This window comes from Macaca mulatta, chromosome 15 (genome assembly GCF_049350105.2).
Source record: "Macaca mulatta isolate MMU2019108-1 chromosome 15, T2T-MMU8v2.0, whole genome shotgun sequence".
Classification (NCBI taxonomy): Eukaryota; Metazoa; Chordata; class Mammalia; order Primates; family Cercopithecidae; genus Macaca; species Macaca mulatta.
Window position 1 is genome coordinate 3,256,963 of NC_133420.1, and position 16,955 is coordinate 3,273,917.

The 16,955-nt window shown below is 49.3% G+C and overlaps 1 long non-coding RNA gene across 1 annotated transcript in view; it reads right to left on the minus strand.

Annotated features, from left to right (window-relative positions):
- Positions 1–16,955, minus strand: part of LOC144334913 (uncharacterized) — a 108,313-nt gene that overhangs the window by 40,161 nt on the left and 51,197 nt on the right. The window lies entirely within an intron of this gene.

The window sequence follows — 16,955 nt, forward strand, 5'->3', positions numbered from 1 at the left end:
AGCCCAATAGCGACAGCAGCAGCCGGGCCCCCACTCAGCACACACCGACTCCGAACCCGCCACGCACACCACAAGGCCGACCATCTTGAAGCTCAGCTTCCACTCGTCAGGGCCCTCTTCCAGGAGAGCTCGGCATGTCTATCTTCCCTGGGATCACAGAAAGGAGTGGGACCCAACCCCGAGTGTGCACAAAGTTAAGCTCCCACTAGCTGTGCAGACAACCTCCCTAGCCCTGGACTGAGAAGGGGCCAAGCGCAAACAGCCATATTTTGCCCGCACAGGTACGGAATTCCGTCAGCTCTCTCAATGAAGTCGTGACAGGTCAACTCCAGGCTCCTCAGTGCTCTGGGGTTCACCTCGGGCCACTGCACCTTTGAAACGTGGCTGTGGACTCCTCTAGGGTGCTCACTTTCACGGCCCATTTCATTCAGACACTGCAGGCCCCTACCGTGATGTCAATACCCAGGACACCCCTGCTGGCATCCTCTGAGATGCTGCTGCAGCTGCAGCTGCAGCTGCAGCTGCAGCTGCTGTGATCTGAGAACAGCCCTGCACAGGCATCAAAGGGAGGACTTCTCAAGTCTCCTCCAGGGGCAGTGACTACAGCTTTGAAAGACGTTGCACTGAATCCTGGGTGAGCCTGGCTTGGTCCGCAATCTAATCCGGGTTGCTGGGGAGACACACTCTGTTGTAATTGACAGAGGCTGTGGGTGGCAGCTCTACCAAGACTGATAATTGCAACTAGTCTGAGATTTACTATCCATACTTTCTATTTGATGTTTCAAAGGAAAGCATCGTGAAGTTCCAGTAGCAAGGAATTTTCTACAATCTATCACATTAAGATACAGCAGAAATGTAGCTAAAATGTTCATAGGGTCTATGCAGAGGAAGAAATGGGTCTATTTCAGGAAAAGTGCTTGCTGGCTTTTTAGAAACATAGTGAAATGCCTGACAAGTAAAAGGTTGTTTATACTTTTTCTTTGGAACAGAGGGAAAGTTCTTTCTTATTATTTGAATACATTAGCTATATTTAAGTGTTCTGGTAGACTGAGTATTAAATATTCAAAAGGAAGTAATTCTGTTCGGTCTATTTCATTCTTTAAATGTAGCTTTCAAAAACTGACAAATACCTGGCCGGGTGCAGTGGCTCACGCCTGTAATCACAGCACTTTGGGAGGCCGAGGCTGGTGGATCACGAGGTCAGGAGATTGAGACCATCCTGGCTAACACGGTGAAGCCCTGACTCTACTAAAAACGCAAAAAATTAGCCTGGTGTGTTGGCGGACACCTGTGGCCCCAGCTACTCGAGAGACTGAGGCAGGAGAATGGCGTGAACCTGGGAGGTGGAGCTTGCACTGAGCCGAGATCACACCACTGCACTCCAGCCTGGGCGACAGAGCAAGACTCCATCTCAAAAAAGAAAAAATAAATAAAAAGTGGAAAACACCCCATATCTGCCCTGGCTCCGGCTATCTCCATGGAGTGGACAGAGCTTGAGAAAAGCTCACTGTGGAGGCGTAGAAGGCCAGGCCAGGCCAGGCCGGGCCGGGCCGGGCCTTTGCTCAGCAGATGAGCAAGAGGGTCAGCCACCCTAGTGAAGAAGCCCATGTTTGCTATGTTACTGATGATACCCACATAAATTTCTATTTGCCTCCCACACAGACCTGGGATCTATGTTTGAGCAAGCGACTCATACCAACAGTCCCTCCATGCCATCATTTCCCTGACCTCCCCCAGAAAAGCCAGGCCAGGCAGCGTCCCCACACGGGCACTGGGGCCCAGGAAGATCCTGGTCCTGCCCCTCTTCTCTCTCGTCCCTGCAGCACCCTGGCTTGCTGTGGAAGCCCAGCAGTGCTGGCTGAACCCACGTTCACCTGGGGCATTCAGGAGAAGCCTCTGTGCAGAAATCAACTGGGAAGTAGGATTGTGTGTGCTGGCAGGTCACTCGAATGGATTTGCAGAACTCAGTTTTCAACACAGGTGCGCCACCAAGTCCCTCAAGCCCTTTGTGAGCCTAGAGCCACAGAGCCATTTGCGGCATTCTCACAATCTCTAACAACCCTGCACAGAGGCCCTGTTTTTCCAAAGGACCATATAATTTTCCGTGTAGACAAAGTTTGACATAATGAAATAAAGTGAAGTCACCACTTCTATTTTCTATTAATCCATTCATTCAAACAAGTATCTCTTGAGTATGTGCATCGAATACTGTGGAATTAGGATTTAGTCCATGCCTTCAAGAAATATACATCACAGAAGAAAAGGTATAGCTTGTAACTAACAGTGCTGAACAGGCAAGAAATAAACATCATAGAAGGAAAGGTAGAGCTTGTAACTAACGTCATAGAAGGAAAGGTGTAGCTTATAACTAACAGTGGTGAACAGGACAGAATTTCACAGGCTCATCAGGAGCCACCGAGGAGGAAGCCATGATTCACATCCACCTGCAGTAGATAAATGTTTCCCGGATAAAGTAACTTTTCTACAGTGATATCTGCTCCTTATTGTTTAATCCTGCTCGATAGGGTATTAAATTACCACTTTATGTGCTGCTTATATAAAATACATCATTGTCAGGGGAGGTTATAAAATAATACTTCACACAAGCTTGGGCTGTGAATGGTGTGAGGCAATGAGACGATGTGTTCCCGTGTTCTCGAGACGCAGAAGGGTCAAGACCCTGCTTCCCTTCTCCTCCCCACCGCCCTGTTCCCAGATGAGGGGTGGAGGCAATGCCGCCGGGCAGTCCTAGAGCTGGCTCCAGGGCCAGGACAGCACGCCCAGACTCTCTGTGCCCCATGTGATAAATACAGACTATGGGGCAATCACCAATTTACCTGGCAGTGGGGAGAGTCCTTCGTCAAAAGCCTGTGTTTCCAGGAGCCAGGACAAAGCAGGAGCCCCTAGGAAAACAGTTCCGGGTGCTCCTGAAACCTGGGCAGAGTCACAGTCTGGCAGGAAGCACCAGTGATGCAGGTGTGCCCAAGACTGGGAGGATGGCCAGATGCCTGGAGACCAGACCGGCCTGCAGGAGATGACCACCTCTCTCTGGTTCATTAGAGACAGACAGTCTGGGCTTCACTTTTGTATGTGGAGTCTCACAGTACAGAAATATCACAAAGGGATTAGACTTCGTATACCCCAATTTTTTTAATTAAAAAAACACAATTATTTCAACTAATTCTAAATCCAACAAAGAAAAATAAATAAGTATATAAACGCATACATCCAAAATGTAAACCACAATCTCTTTACCCATAGGAGACCCAAAATTTAGTTTACCTTTTCTTCAGTATTATCACTTTTTTTTTAAGCCATTACTGAGGTGTCTCCTCACCGCCCCATGAGGAGGTTCATGGGCTCTTCAGGGCTCTTTGCTGTTTCATCGTTTTTTAGATTTAAGGGCAGGATCATTTTCCCACACTTGCTTGCTTCCCTGATCACCAATTTTTCACAAGGACATCATTGTGCCTCAGAAAACCTAGTAACTGAACTTCATTAAAAGTGAAAACAATAAGGACATGTTGGCTGCTATGACAGCATCCTCAGTCACCGAATCTCCCTGGGGGACCACACACACCCCCAATCTCCTTGGAACTCCAGCATGCCGGTATCGCTGTGGCGGACAGGACTGACCTACCCTGGGGGGGCATGAAAGCAAAGAGAAGAGAAAGCAGGTGACTCATTTAGGAAACTTCGGTGATTCTCTCGAGTCACGTTTCTCAAGGTGTCAGGGGAGAGCCACATGCAGGGAACCTCCTTGGCCTGGCAGGTGGCAGACTCCTGGGACCCTCCTCAGACACGTTAATCGGAGAATCTAAAGGCGGGTAGACTCTGAAAAGTATCTGTAAAGGAAGGACTTAGCTCTGCTGTGACCCCACTACACATGGGGTCACGCAGGATGCTGCTTCCGGCGTCCAGTCTCCATTTCACTCTCCTGGGAGGAACACCCGTCAAGTCACAGAGCACGGTCTTCAGCGAACACCTTCCTGCGCGACCTCCACTGTCTCCCAGCCCTGCAGGAGTAGCCGCCGAGTAGGGGAAACAAGTCTTTGCTCCTGACCCGGCCACCTTGACGCTGGGCATAAGACCAGCACTGCTACGTCTCTGGGGAAAGGAGCGGCCCTGGGCAGGAATGCACTTGGCAGCCCCGGGGAGTGGCCAGGTGTGGACGACCAGGCCTCTGCCCGCAGACACGTCAGCACGGCATCCTGGAGCAGAACTTCCAGCCCAGCTGAGCCTACAGATGGCTGCAGCCCTGGACAGCATCTTCACAGTGACCCGGGGGACTGGGCCAGAGCCGCTCAGCAGGGCTGCCCTGAATTTCCAACCTGAAAAAGCTGCACAGTCGTACGTGTATGTTGCCTTAAGCCCCTAGGTTTTGGGGTCACTTGTCACACAGCGACAGACAGTGGATGTGCACGGACTCCCAAGGCCACGATGGCCTCTGCCGGCCTCACCCGGGCTGTCTCATCTGTTCCCGTGACATCACGTTTCTCAGAGCCAAAGGCTGCCAGGGCCCCCTCTTTTCTTCACGACGTCGTTACAAGCTCACGATACAAACTGAAAATACCCAATATGTAAAATACAACGTATGACGCAATACAGGGTGAACGCGCAGGCACATACACAGGAGAAACAGGCGCATGCGCGAAACAGGTGTATGAACACAGGAACAGGTGTACACGCATGAAAGAGGTGAACGTGTGAAGGTGTACACGCGTCAAACACGTGTGCATATACACATGAAAGCACCAGACATGAAGGGCTGTCTTTGGGAGCCTGGTTTTTAGACATCTCCCTCACCCTTTTACATCTGCACGATCACAAACACAGCACACCACAGTACTGAGGGGGAAGCCCCAGCTTCTCATGGGGGCACATGAGGCTTTTTATTTATGCCACAGGTTGCATCACTACATCCTAGAACTGCAAGGCCCCCCACTGCCAGGACTGAGTCAGGTCCACCCTGTGCTCCAAGGACCAGGCCGCCTGCCAGCCCATAAGGACCTGCCCCTCAGATGGTGCAGCTGCTTCTAAAACAGAGGCTCAGCCCCACCCAGAGACCTGCAGTACCTGTTATTAAATCAAGGCTTGGCTGTGGGTAAACGTGAAGATTTTTATTAAACATGACTCTGGAACATTCAAAGGACCATAACTGAATGCTCCTTTCACAGCCACGGCGTGTCCAGACGCTCATGGAGAAGTCCACGGCGTGGGAACCCACGGAGCCCCGACAAAGCAGACTCGGAGCTGAGTGGCGCAGTTAGCACCGATTTTGTTTGACACTTGCCTTTTATATTCAGATTAAAATAAAAAACAAGACGCAAAAGTAGCTCACATTCTATTTCAATTCTCTATTTTTGTAGTAACTGGGCCCCTTTCCCTCTGCTTTCCCAGCCAAGCGATAAATAGGCCCAGCTGGGATTTGTCAAAGTCTGGACCTCTGTTGTAGAGTAAGTGAGGAGGGTAGGGAGGGGAGCAGGAGTGGTGAGGAGGATTGGGGGATAGGGAGGGACAGAGGAAAGGAGAGAGAGAGAGAAACCCCCGAGGACTGGAGGCAGGAGGGATGCTCCCTGGCAGCCTCAGGTTCCCCATTCCAAGGTAACTGAGCTGGCATCACGCACGCGGTACCGTCATATGACTTGGCTGACACACGCCAGAATGACAACAAAATGCTTGAGGAGAAGACTAAGCACCAGCATCTTCAGATTAAGGTAGTGTCCCGGTTTCACGCTTGCCTTGTATGACATTGTATAAATTGTAAAGATAACACATTTTCTTACCAGCCACGCTGTTCCCCAAATACTAACTATAACAAAGATCAGACAGCATCTGAGTACTGAGCGTGTGTTAAGCCCGGTGAGGTAGGCATCATTTACTTTGCTAGAGAAAGAAACAGGCTCTGAGAGAAACTTCCTGAGGCCAGGCAGCTGTCTCCAAACCCACCTCGTGCCTCCTGACCCTGAAGGTGGAGGACCCAAGTCATTCACGTCAATAATTTACCTACATGCATGTCAGATTGAGATTCAGCCCCCAGATCTAATCATCTCTATGCAGGAATGTGTCAGGAAGGTATACAATTCTATGAGTTCGACCTGGGGGAACAAAGGCAGGCACCCTCGACACAGATGTAGGGCGGAGGTGGGCGCCCAGCGCAGGAGCATGTCCAGCCCTGCCCAGTCACACAGCCACCCTGCCATGCCAGTGCAGGAGCCGCCACCGCGTCTCGGGGAAAAGCAGCTTCTCCTGCACAGGAATCTACCCCTGAAAGTGTGTTCCTGAGAAGGTGTGGACCAACATCTCAGAAATTAGACACCGTGTAACACGCTTATCTATACAGGCTGCCTATGTCAGGGAATCACCAATAATTCCCATCTCGCCATCAATTATATCTGGTAAATACTGGTTATTCTAAGTTAACTGAGGCAACACAAGAACAATATAATGGAAATGTCAGAGTCAATCAGCTCCACCTGCTGAAGAGCTGGGACTAATGATGAAACCTAAGGAATCCTGGAGAACGCAGCAGGATCCCAGACCCCGCGGACCACCCCAGCCTCCTTCCACAGGAGAGTTAGTCGTGGGGCCAAGGAACGGCTTTCCAAGGAATCTCAGAGGATCTCAAGGTCTTGAAAGTTTAATGGGAATTGAATATTTGCATCTGAGTCACACGAGCACATTAAAAGTAAAATTTCCTCTTTCCACTAGAATTATGAGCTTGCGGCGGCGACACTGGCTGTATCTCATGCTCGTGAGATGTTTGGGCACAGCCGTGCATCTCTGGTGAATCATTTATAATAATATGAAAGAAGTGCTTGGGCCCTCGATCCAGGACCACAGACCCCACCAACGAGGGTCTAAACAGGACAAGCCTCGGCCTGGAGAGGCTGGTGTCCGTGGGGGCTGGGAGGAGCACCAAGGAAACTCAGGGGCAAGCCCCACCCAAGCTCGGCATGTCCTACCCCACGCAGTCGGCATCAGCCACAGGGATCTTTTGTTGTTTTTTGTTCAGGAAGGAACATATTAAAAAGCCCGGGGCCCAGGGCCTGGACTCCTCAAAGCTCTCCACAGAGCCGGGTTAATTGGCACCTTCCGTCATGTTAAAATCAACTATATATGGCTGCTGAGGGCATCTCAGAGCAGGTGCAACGCTGAGCTTTCTTGCTGTCTGGGGAAAGCAGGAATTCCAGGCCTCTGCCTTCCTACCTCCCCAGAGGCTCTAGCCCAGATGAGCTCAACTTCTCCCAGGTGAGGAGCACAGAAAAGCTTCCCACATGCCCCTCAGGTCACACACGAGCGGTGCAGACCCTTGCACCTTGGCACGAGCCCTCCCAGAGGCAGAAGCCCAGCCCTGTGGCCCCGGCCTGGCAGGAGGCAGCTGCTGGGGCCCCTGCTCAGGGTTCAGCACAGCGAGGTCCAGCCACAGCAGGTGAGACATCCACCATCCGGCCATTCATCTTTAACCTAAAACAGACACAGGAATTTGGCAAGGGGTTCCTTCCCCTGACAAACCCATCCTTCCTGTTCTCATCTCTCCCTCCTGCCCCAGTACTGCGCCCAAGGCCACCCAGCACTGCGCCCAAGGCCTGACTCCCAGTTTCACAGGGAATCCAAGACAATTAAGATTTTGAGAAACTGGGAGCTACACAGAAAATGAGGCGGTAAAGCCAGTGTCCACTGATCCTCCCCTCCCCACAGCGGAGAACAGTCCTCGGGATAAAACCCACGGGGCAGGGAAGACGCGATCAAGGTGGGCAGGACAGAGGAGCCACAAAGCAGGTGGTTCGGAGAACAAGGCCACGTGAACACAAAGCTAAAGTGCTCAGCGGCTGGAAGACAAAACACAGGAGACAGAAACACTGACCATTTACAAAGAAAAGAAAAAAAAAGCCTCACTCTTAAGAGTCCATCAAGATTTAAGTTCTCAAGTCACAATGTATCAGCACAGACTTCTCATAATGCCTGAAACTTGGCACAGTAAACACGTGAATCAGTTCTCCCAAGTCCAACGTTTTCTTTGATGAGCCTCTTGAGTCTCAGGCTGGTTTCAAAGTAAGCCCTTCTCTGTTTGTTGATGACTTAATAATTAACATACTTGAAAACACATTGACTTCCAAATTAATCTGCTAATAAAATATTAATTACTACACTGGCTGTCATCCACAGAAAAAAACACAATCACTTTCTGGTTTTAAAAACATTAGAATTCGAAGCCCCTTTGGCCATCTGAACAGCCCCTGCTTTTGACAAGGGCATTCCAAAGGTAATCTGAAAAACTAGTCCAGGCCATGATCGCTGGGGGGTCGGACTTGCCTCATCACCCCACCTCCCTTCTGGAATTAGACAGAACTTAGACGCTTAGTCTGATGGGAAACATTTACAATCTATTCTCTCCGAAGCTACCTGGAGGATTTCCTCCACATGACAAAGCCTTGGTCTCCACAACCCCTTATCTGACAACTCTCTTAACCAACTGTCAATCAGGAAATTTTCAAATCTACCTATGACCTGGACACCCCTGCTTCCAGTTGTCCCACCTTTCCAGACCAAACCCATGTACATCTTACATTTATTTGATTGATTGTCTTATGCCTCCCTAAAAGCTATAAAACCAGGCTGGGCTCTGACCACCTCGGGAATACGTTCTTAGGATCTCCTGAGGGCAGTATCAAGGGCCATGGTAACTCATTTGGCTCAGAATAAATCTCCAAATGCTTCACAGAGTTTGACTCTTTGCTGACACGGTACCTTTCATGGGTATTCATCTGGGGGACTCACAATCAACCGGAGGCATCAGTTGCCCACTGTGCAGAAGTCTCTGCAGGACTGAGCCTCTGGCACGGGGACTCCAACCCCTGAAGCAGCAGCTGTCTCACGTCGCACGGCCTGATAGACCTGCACCTCTCGGGCTTCTCATTTCAGAGTCTCAGCAACAAATCTACCAGACGTGATCAACATCACAGAATATTCCTCGGGGCTTTTGGCTGTTGTCTCTCCCCAAGTTTACTCTAGAACCAGAATGGCAACACTCGGAACAGGATGGTTCTCAGTCACCGACCCTCCTGGTAAATACACTGTCTCCAAGGCCCTTTCCCGCCAGTCACAGCTTCCTTCATGTCAGGCTCGAAGGCCACCTCCCCAAGAAGGAAATCTCTTCAATCCAGCAATCACAGCTCCTGTTCCCATCTAGAGCTTGTCTGCCAGGAAGGGAAGACTCCTCATTCCAGAGACAGCAGGTGCCACAAACTCAGGGTATTAGCCATTGCGAAGGCAAACACTCATGAAATTAATAGACTTTTTCCTCCTTGGATACTGACGTTTTCTCTTCTGGAGGTCAGCCAAGGCCACCTGCACGAGTCACGAGCGTGATGGCTCCAGCCCCTCCTTCAGTGTCAGGAGTGTGGCTCCACTCTGAGACCCTCCTGCATCAGCCAGGCCATGTACCTGTTCCCACGACTGCTGTCAGCGGACTACAGCGATTCTAAGATAGTCAGCAAGCTGACGTTCCGAAGGAAGCATTTTAAAGAAAAATGTGTAAGTTTTATTGCATGAAATCAGCTACATCTTTTGCTACTCCAGAGGCTTGTTTTGCTTTCCTCAAGGTTCTCTACAATGATCCTGACAGTCAAGGTTCCCAGTTACAGGCAGAGGGTTGGGCAGGCCGCGTCTGATGTGTAACACACACAGAGGATCCACGTCAAAGGATTTTCCCTGTTCACCAACATCATCAGGACAAACTTTAAACAGTAATAATCTGCCTGTCTGGAAAACTGAGCTCACTTGAGGACTAATGCAACAAATGTATTTGACAAAGTTGCAGGTGGACGTTTTAGTAAATGAGTCACTATTTCAAGGAGGATAAAGGCTCACTATTCAAAGGCATGTTTTTGTCAAGTTTTCTAATTTCAGCTTCATGCATTTAAATCATGAAGTGAGACTTGTACCTGATACGTTACAGAATCTCTACAAAATAGACAAAATTCCAATTCTGTATCTTCACTCTCATTCTTTTCCATATGTGTACAGATGGTCGTAATTTAAGTTGGCATTCCAACAGGATTTCTAAATTAAACTGTCTTCTACTTTAAACACTACGTGTTAAACATTACACGTGCCATTGTTCAACATTTATAGCAGGGTCTGTATGGCCCATTTTAAAGATTTCTTCCTCACTAAAAGAAGCGTTTAAACAATAAATGGTTTACTCTAAAATATTCTAGAGACAGAGATACATTTGGAGAGTGGACACACTTAACACAGAAGTCCGCAACATCAAACAGGCACAACCAGCAGTGAGGGTGGAAAGGGCGCCATGTGAGTGCCCCTAAAAACACACACAAGCCTGGCTGCTTAAAAGGAATGAATATAGCTCAACACTCCTATGTGAACATTGATGTGTCTACTGCCTTACAGAATCCTCCTAGCTGAGCTGCAGGAATCTTCTTTGGAACCTTTTCTCACCTACACTGCCTACAGGTGCCCACTGGGCTCCCTGGGCAGTATCATGTTTTTGTTTAGAATATCACACTATTTGGAGGCCTGTTTAATCCCAAGTCAGAGCCTTATCATAACTCAGACACCATCCCTCAGGGCTTGTGGGCTAACTTCGGCTAATGCAGGCTGCTCCACAGTGCCCTGCAGATGGGCTTGGTGCATCCACACGATTTTAGGATTTGGGGCTGCCGTTTTCTGCAGTCACAGATGCGGACTTACATATTCATCATGACTGAAGGCAGCACGCATTTTTATGTTCCTTCTGTAATGGTAATAATCATGGCAACATTTCCTCGATCCTTAGAAAAGCCTCCTAACAGCAGTTGCATTCCACCCCCTTCCTTAAAATTAATAGAATTTACCAAACTAGGTGAAATCAGTGTTCATGAGAAAGTGAGAAATCAGTGTTCACACAATGGCATAGTAGCTGGGCATAGAGTGTACGTCAACATCCCAAACTAAGCACCCATCACAGTTATTCCCAACTCGCAGGAAAGCTAGAAAATTTAGAAGGCTTAAAACATAATTATAAATGGAAATAACAAGAAATCAAAGTTTTTGAGGAGCAATTGTTAGCCAAGCAAGGAAAGCCATTAACCAGTGCTGATTACATTGCATTTGATTACAGCAGCCAAAGACGTGTCCAGAGGAAGAGACTTTTAAAGATTAGTCTTTCGGTAAGAATGGTTGCTTAACAAGTTCAGACTACTGGGGTACGCCAATTATCAATTAAAAAGCAAGGCAAACTAGTGTGAGTCATTTTCCTTAATCCTTAATGCGTCAAAAATTACCACATTGGCCAAGCTGGTCTCCAACTCCTGACCTCAGGGGATCTGCCCGCCCCGGCCTCCCAAAGTGCCGGGATTACAGGCGTGAGCCACCACGCCTGGCTGAGAACTGTTTGACAGAGGCTGAGGGGAGGCTCCTGTCCCTTCCTGGGACATCCACATCCCACCCAGTTTCCCATATCGACTATAACACTCGAAGCATCACAGCAAGGGCAGCTGCATCCCCGCAGTTCTCTGCACTCATGCCACAGCTGCGTGAGCAGCCGCAGCCCTGGAGCTGCCACTCAGCCTTATCGTGCTGGCACAAGCATATCAGAAACTACCAAGCCCCCAAGAGGGAGGATTGGGGACCCAGGGGAGTGAACCAGGAGGGAGGAATGTGGCCCAGGAGAGTAGGGAGGAGTGGGGGCCCTGGGGAGTGAACTATGAGGGAGGCGTGGGGGCTCAGGGGAGTGAACAAGGAGGGAGGCGTGGGGGCCCAGGGCAGTGAACCAGGAGGGAGGAGGGTGGAGTTCGGCCCAAGGAGTGAACCAGGAGGGAGAAGTGTGGTCCAGGGGAGTGAGTCAGGAGGGAGGAGGGAGGAAAGCGGTAAAGGGAATGAAGCAGAAGGCTCTGGGGGTAGCAAGTTCACACACCACAAATACCTCCCAATCCATCCGCGTGCAGGGAGGGGATGGAAACCACACAGGACCTGCAGCACTTTCTCCTCGCAGATGAGGAGTGAGGATACCGACTCATGCACAAAATCAGAGCTAAATTTCTACCACGGTGGGGAGACGCTTCATAGACCCAAATGGGTACAAAAAGAAACCAATCATACAAGATCAGTGGATGGAATGGGATCAGAAATTTAAGCCTGTAACGAGTTTTCAGAAAAAACTTCACTTTATCTGCAAGATGACTGCAGCTCTGCTTGATCATTTCTGCAAATGTCTAACTCGCGATGAGCCATCTCAGAGCCGTTCAAGAGGAGTAACAAAATCAAAACGCCACGGCATCCTCCGTATTTTAGATAGCCTGCAACAGTATGGAAATGAGCAGCGGTGCCAGAGCTTTCAAGTTTGTTTGAAGTAAATTCCAGCATCAGGGCAGCATCTTCCTGGCTGAAGCAATGAGGTAGGCTCCTGCTCACCGCATGGGAGACCAGCTTTCAGCTAAGCTGCTGTTAAGGGTCTGCAAACCATGATCCCCGACCGAGCCTTGGCCAGGGATTTTTACACGTTGAAGTTTTCACAAAAGAAATATATGCAGAGACTTCTGTGGCCCTCAAAGCATAACACGTTGCCTACTCTGCCCTTTACAGGAGCTTCTAGCTTTGCTGTCAGTTACAAAGTGTTTCTATAAAATAATGTCACTGATTCTCAAGCATGCCAGCAAAAGTCACACTTCTCAACAATCCTCAGTGGAGATGCACCATCCTGTGTTTCACACAGATTTTAGATTTTTAAAAGCCAAAATAAGGGAGGTAATTCAGCTAAGTATTATAGTAACACAATTTGAGATACTTACTGATGTGTGACAACAGAATACTTGGCATTCCTGTGAGGCAATAAACTAGCTCAAACACAAAATAACAAATCAAAGCATGTTTTGGCCTCTCAATCAGTGAAATTGGAAATAACATTCAGTTAAATGACACTTAAAAAAAAAAAAAGCACAAACAAAACAAATACTACTACACCATCACTCCTTAAATTTATTTAACTACTGCTGCCAAATAAAATGGAGAGACTTCTTACTGCAGGGTAATAATCGGCCATTGTCATCATGAAATAGACCGCTGTGCAGGCTCAGGCCCTCCAGCCCACAAAGGCAGGGGGAGGGAGGAGAAACGATGGCCAGAAACAAAGGGACAGGGCAACCATGACCTAGTCAGCAATTGTACCCTCCCACCTTTCTTCTGGACTTGCAATTTTGGAGCCATCTGGGTTTACCTTCCTATGTCCATAAGTCAGCCAGTTCTCGAAGCCAGAAATCTACAATGCTGCTGGCAGCCAAGTCCTCTCGGCCTTCCCCCCATGTTTTAGGGCCTCATCAGCTCACCCCTGGATAGTATCAATGGCCTCGGAGCTCCAGTCAACCTTGCACTCCACAGACTCAAGTATGCCAAGAGCCACTCCAGGCTGCCACTGCCATGACCAAAGGCTTTCAGAGACAGTCGCCAGCACTGCACAAATCCATGTGGCTTCACCAGGCGCAAAGCGGCTCCAGCATTCCATCCAGTCTGTCGCTGCTACCATAGCTGTGAGTCTAGGATGTGTCAGGAAGGGAAGGAAGACACCATGTACCTCATCTCATTTAAACTTCAGTGTCACAAGGTGGATTTTGTCGTGCCCGTTTTATGGATCAGGAAAGTTTTAAGGAGGGCAAGCACAGGGCCCTGCTGACACAAGAGCAAGACCCGCAGAGGCCTGGGCATGACCCCCGTCCCACGCTCCCTGGGTCCTGATATCCACTCCTCCCCCGTGGGAGCCTGATCCTGGGTCTGCCTGAATTGCTACCATTCCTAAGACACGACTCACGTCTGTCCACCTCCTCCTTTATCTGTTTCCCGCAGCCCAGAGGCGTGTGTGCTCTTCCATCCAGACAGACATCACACTTCAGCACCTGCATCTGACATCACTTCAGCCAAAAGCTTCTCTCAAACCTCCCCCCACACCTGCCGGTCACACAGTTCTGCACCCATCACCTTTCTCACACGAATTCTCACATATTCCTGTGTAGCACCATCCAACTGATGATAGTCTGAGAGGAGGAAGCTTTGTAGATAAATCCACTTTCTACTTTGCTCCCAGCCCTCCGTCTTGCGTCTTGGATGAGGCAACCGATTAACAGCAATTTCATTTCAGCACAACATTTCCATTTGAAGAAACGCAGAGCATAGGGCTCTGGTCATAATTAAAAGCTTGTTTCATTTGTCATTTGAAATTCCATGTACTGCTGCAACAGCAGCACCCCCTCCTCGCCAGGCTCTGCCCTAAGGACATCTTTCCTGGCAGTGAGAGCCCCGCAGGTTTCCCAGCGCCTCGGGCTGCGGCTTCCACGCTGGGCCGGCACTGACAGGACCGGAATGGTGCCCCCAACAACTACAGGATTGGAAGCTGGTCGACTGCTCTGTAGAATGGAGACATGTTAGTAATCCCCGACATTTCCACTGACAGGCTGCTCAGGTAAACTGGGAAAAATCCACAAACTAGAAAGAATCCATGGGGAGGAGCACTTCTGTCTCCAACCTGGCAGCAAACGGTGGCTGTGCAGACGATCTCTTCAGGAAAACTATCGACTGTATCTCAGGTCAACAACAGCCCCGCTGAGGGCCAAAAAATCAGCTCCCCCTGGCCCTCACTTCCTAAGGGTCAACCCTCCCAGGCCACCTCTCCTGGAAGATCAGCTCTGACGCACCCACGACGGTCAGGAACCGGCTCTGGGACACATTTCCCAGGCTCCTGCCCACCGCCCTCTCTCTTCTTCCTCCTCCATCTCCCTCTTCACTCCCATCCGCCCTCCCCCCCCTTTCGCTTCCCTTCTCTCCTTTCCTCTCCCTCCCTCATTTCCTTTCAGCCCTCACCTTCCTCACTGCACTTCCCTATGCAACTCAGCGGATGCATTCTCAGGTCAGTAGAGTTTTCTTTCACTCTGTTTTTATTGCAATGATCATTCTTAATGAACAGAAACCTGTTTCGGACCATGTGGATGCCACCTCCTGACCAACTGCTGCCCCGTGGCTCCGTGTCCACTCAGTGACCTCACGGCGCAGGTGCCCAACAGTATGGCTGTGACCAGGGGTAGCAACATGGGACATGAGAGAGGTATCCCAGCCAAGAGGCCCTGCAAAGCCTCCCCGGCAAACCGGAGCAAGGCCCAGGGCGGTAGGGAGAGCGCCGTGCTCACGACGTAGGCAGTTCAGCTTCCGCAAACTGTCCATCGACTGCAACTTACTTTGTTTCCATGGTTACAAAAGAACCATAAGCATTCTGAAATATGTTCTTGGTTTCATGTGTTGCGAAATCTAAGCAACATTATAAGAAAAATCACTGAATTCTGCCTGAGGCTCTAGGGGTGTTTTCCTCTCTGAAAGGAGCCCCCTTCCAGGACTTGGGATTGAGTGACAGCCTTCAAAATCACGGTTATCCTGGTGGTAACAGGGAACTCCTCAGCCCGCCAGGAGCTGGGGCCCTCGACAGCCCCCATGGCTCCAGACGCCAGTGTTCTAAGGATCACACATGTGCAGATAGCAAAGCTTGCTGCACACACGCCTGGTGCTAACAAGCCCCAAACGTCTCACTCATACTTGCTAACCACATCGCTTCTCTCAGCCTCCACGGCGTTTCACACTCTGCCTTTATATAGAGATGAACCATGCGTCCTGAGCGCCACAAAGATTCAACTCCTTCCGGGAAGAGGGGTGCATCTTTCCATCACGGGGTCCTCACTCCAGCTGGCACAGGATTTGCAGAGTGGGCGAGTCTAATGTTGATGACACTTTCTCAATATTCCCTTCACACCCCTCCAAAAACAAGAGTGCTGCCAGCTTCTTACCGACGTTGTAATGAGCAAAATATTTTTCTCTTATTTCTCACTTTTAACGTTATACTAGTGAAGAATGTGACTCTGCATGTACACTGTAAGCACCCACACCGTGAACATTCTGCCCTCCTGTGACTGTATTCACAGGTCACAAGGACAAAACTTCTCCATAGTAGCCAATATATATATATATATATATATATATATATATATATATATATATATATATATATATTTATATATATATATATTTTTTTAACATGACTTCCACTCATCTGAAAGTCACAGATGTAGCTTTTCCTTCATAAAAAGATCCAAATGATACACAAACCAGGTTTAATAAACACATTGGTCCAGGTGGGAAAATGACCCCTCAGTCTCCCTCCCCTCAAAGACCAGGGCAGCCAGGAAACTGCGCTCTCCAGTAAATGACAGCCGGCAGGATTCCCTAAATAAGCAGCCGGAAGATTCCCATCTCGCAGAGCACACCTTTCAAGACTCAAGATGCCCCCGCTCCCTGAATATCCGACGAAGAACAGGGCTACCCAACGGAGGACTGAGGCAGTAAACAAACATGTATTTGGCCGGGGGCGGCGGCTTATGCTTGTAATCCCAGAACTTTGGGAGAAGGAGGCAGGCAGATCACAAGGTCAGGCGATCGAGACCATCCTGGCTAACACGATGAAACCCCCGTCTCTACCAAAAATACAAAAAATTAGCCAGGCGTGCTGGCGGGCACCTGTAGTCCCACGTACTCGGGAGGCTGAGGCAGGAGAATGGCGTGAAGCCAGGAGGCGGAGTTTGCAGAGAGTAAGATCACACCACTGCACTCCAGCCTCGGCGACAGAGCAAGACTCCGTCTGAAAAAAATAAAATAAATAAAATCTTAAAAGTTTTCAGCAAATAGCATCATCGACCCACAAATGAGAGGTACCGTTTTCATTCTAGGAGGGAAACACTACAAAACACGTATACTTTAGCCCTGTAAGTGAATTCTTCGGGCATTCCTGTGTCCGCTATCAAATGCAGCACATCACCTCAAAAGGCAAAGTTCTATAAGTCACATCCAAGGAAGGGAAAAATCATTCTAAGTTTTAGCCATCCAGTAAGAACCTGATCCAGAGAAGCCTACTTGTTCCAGAC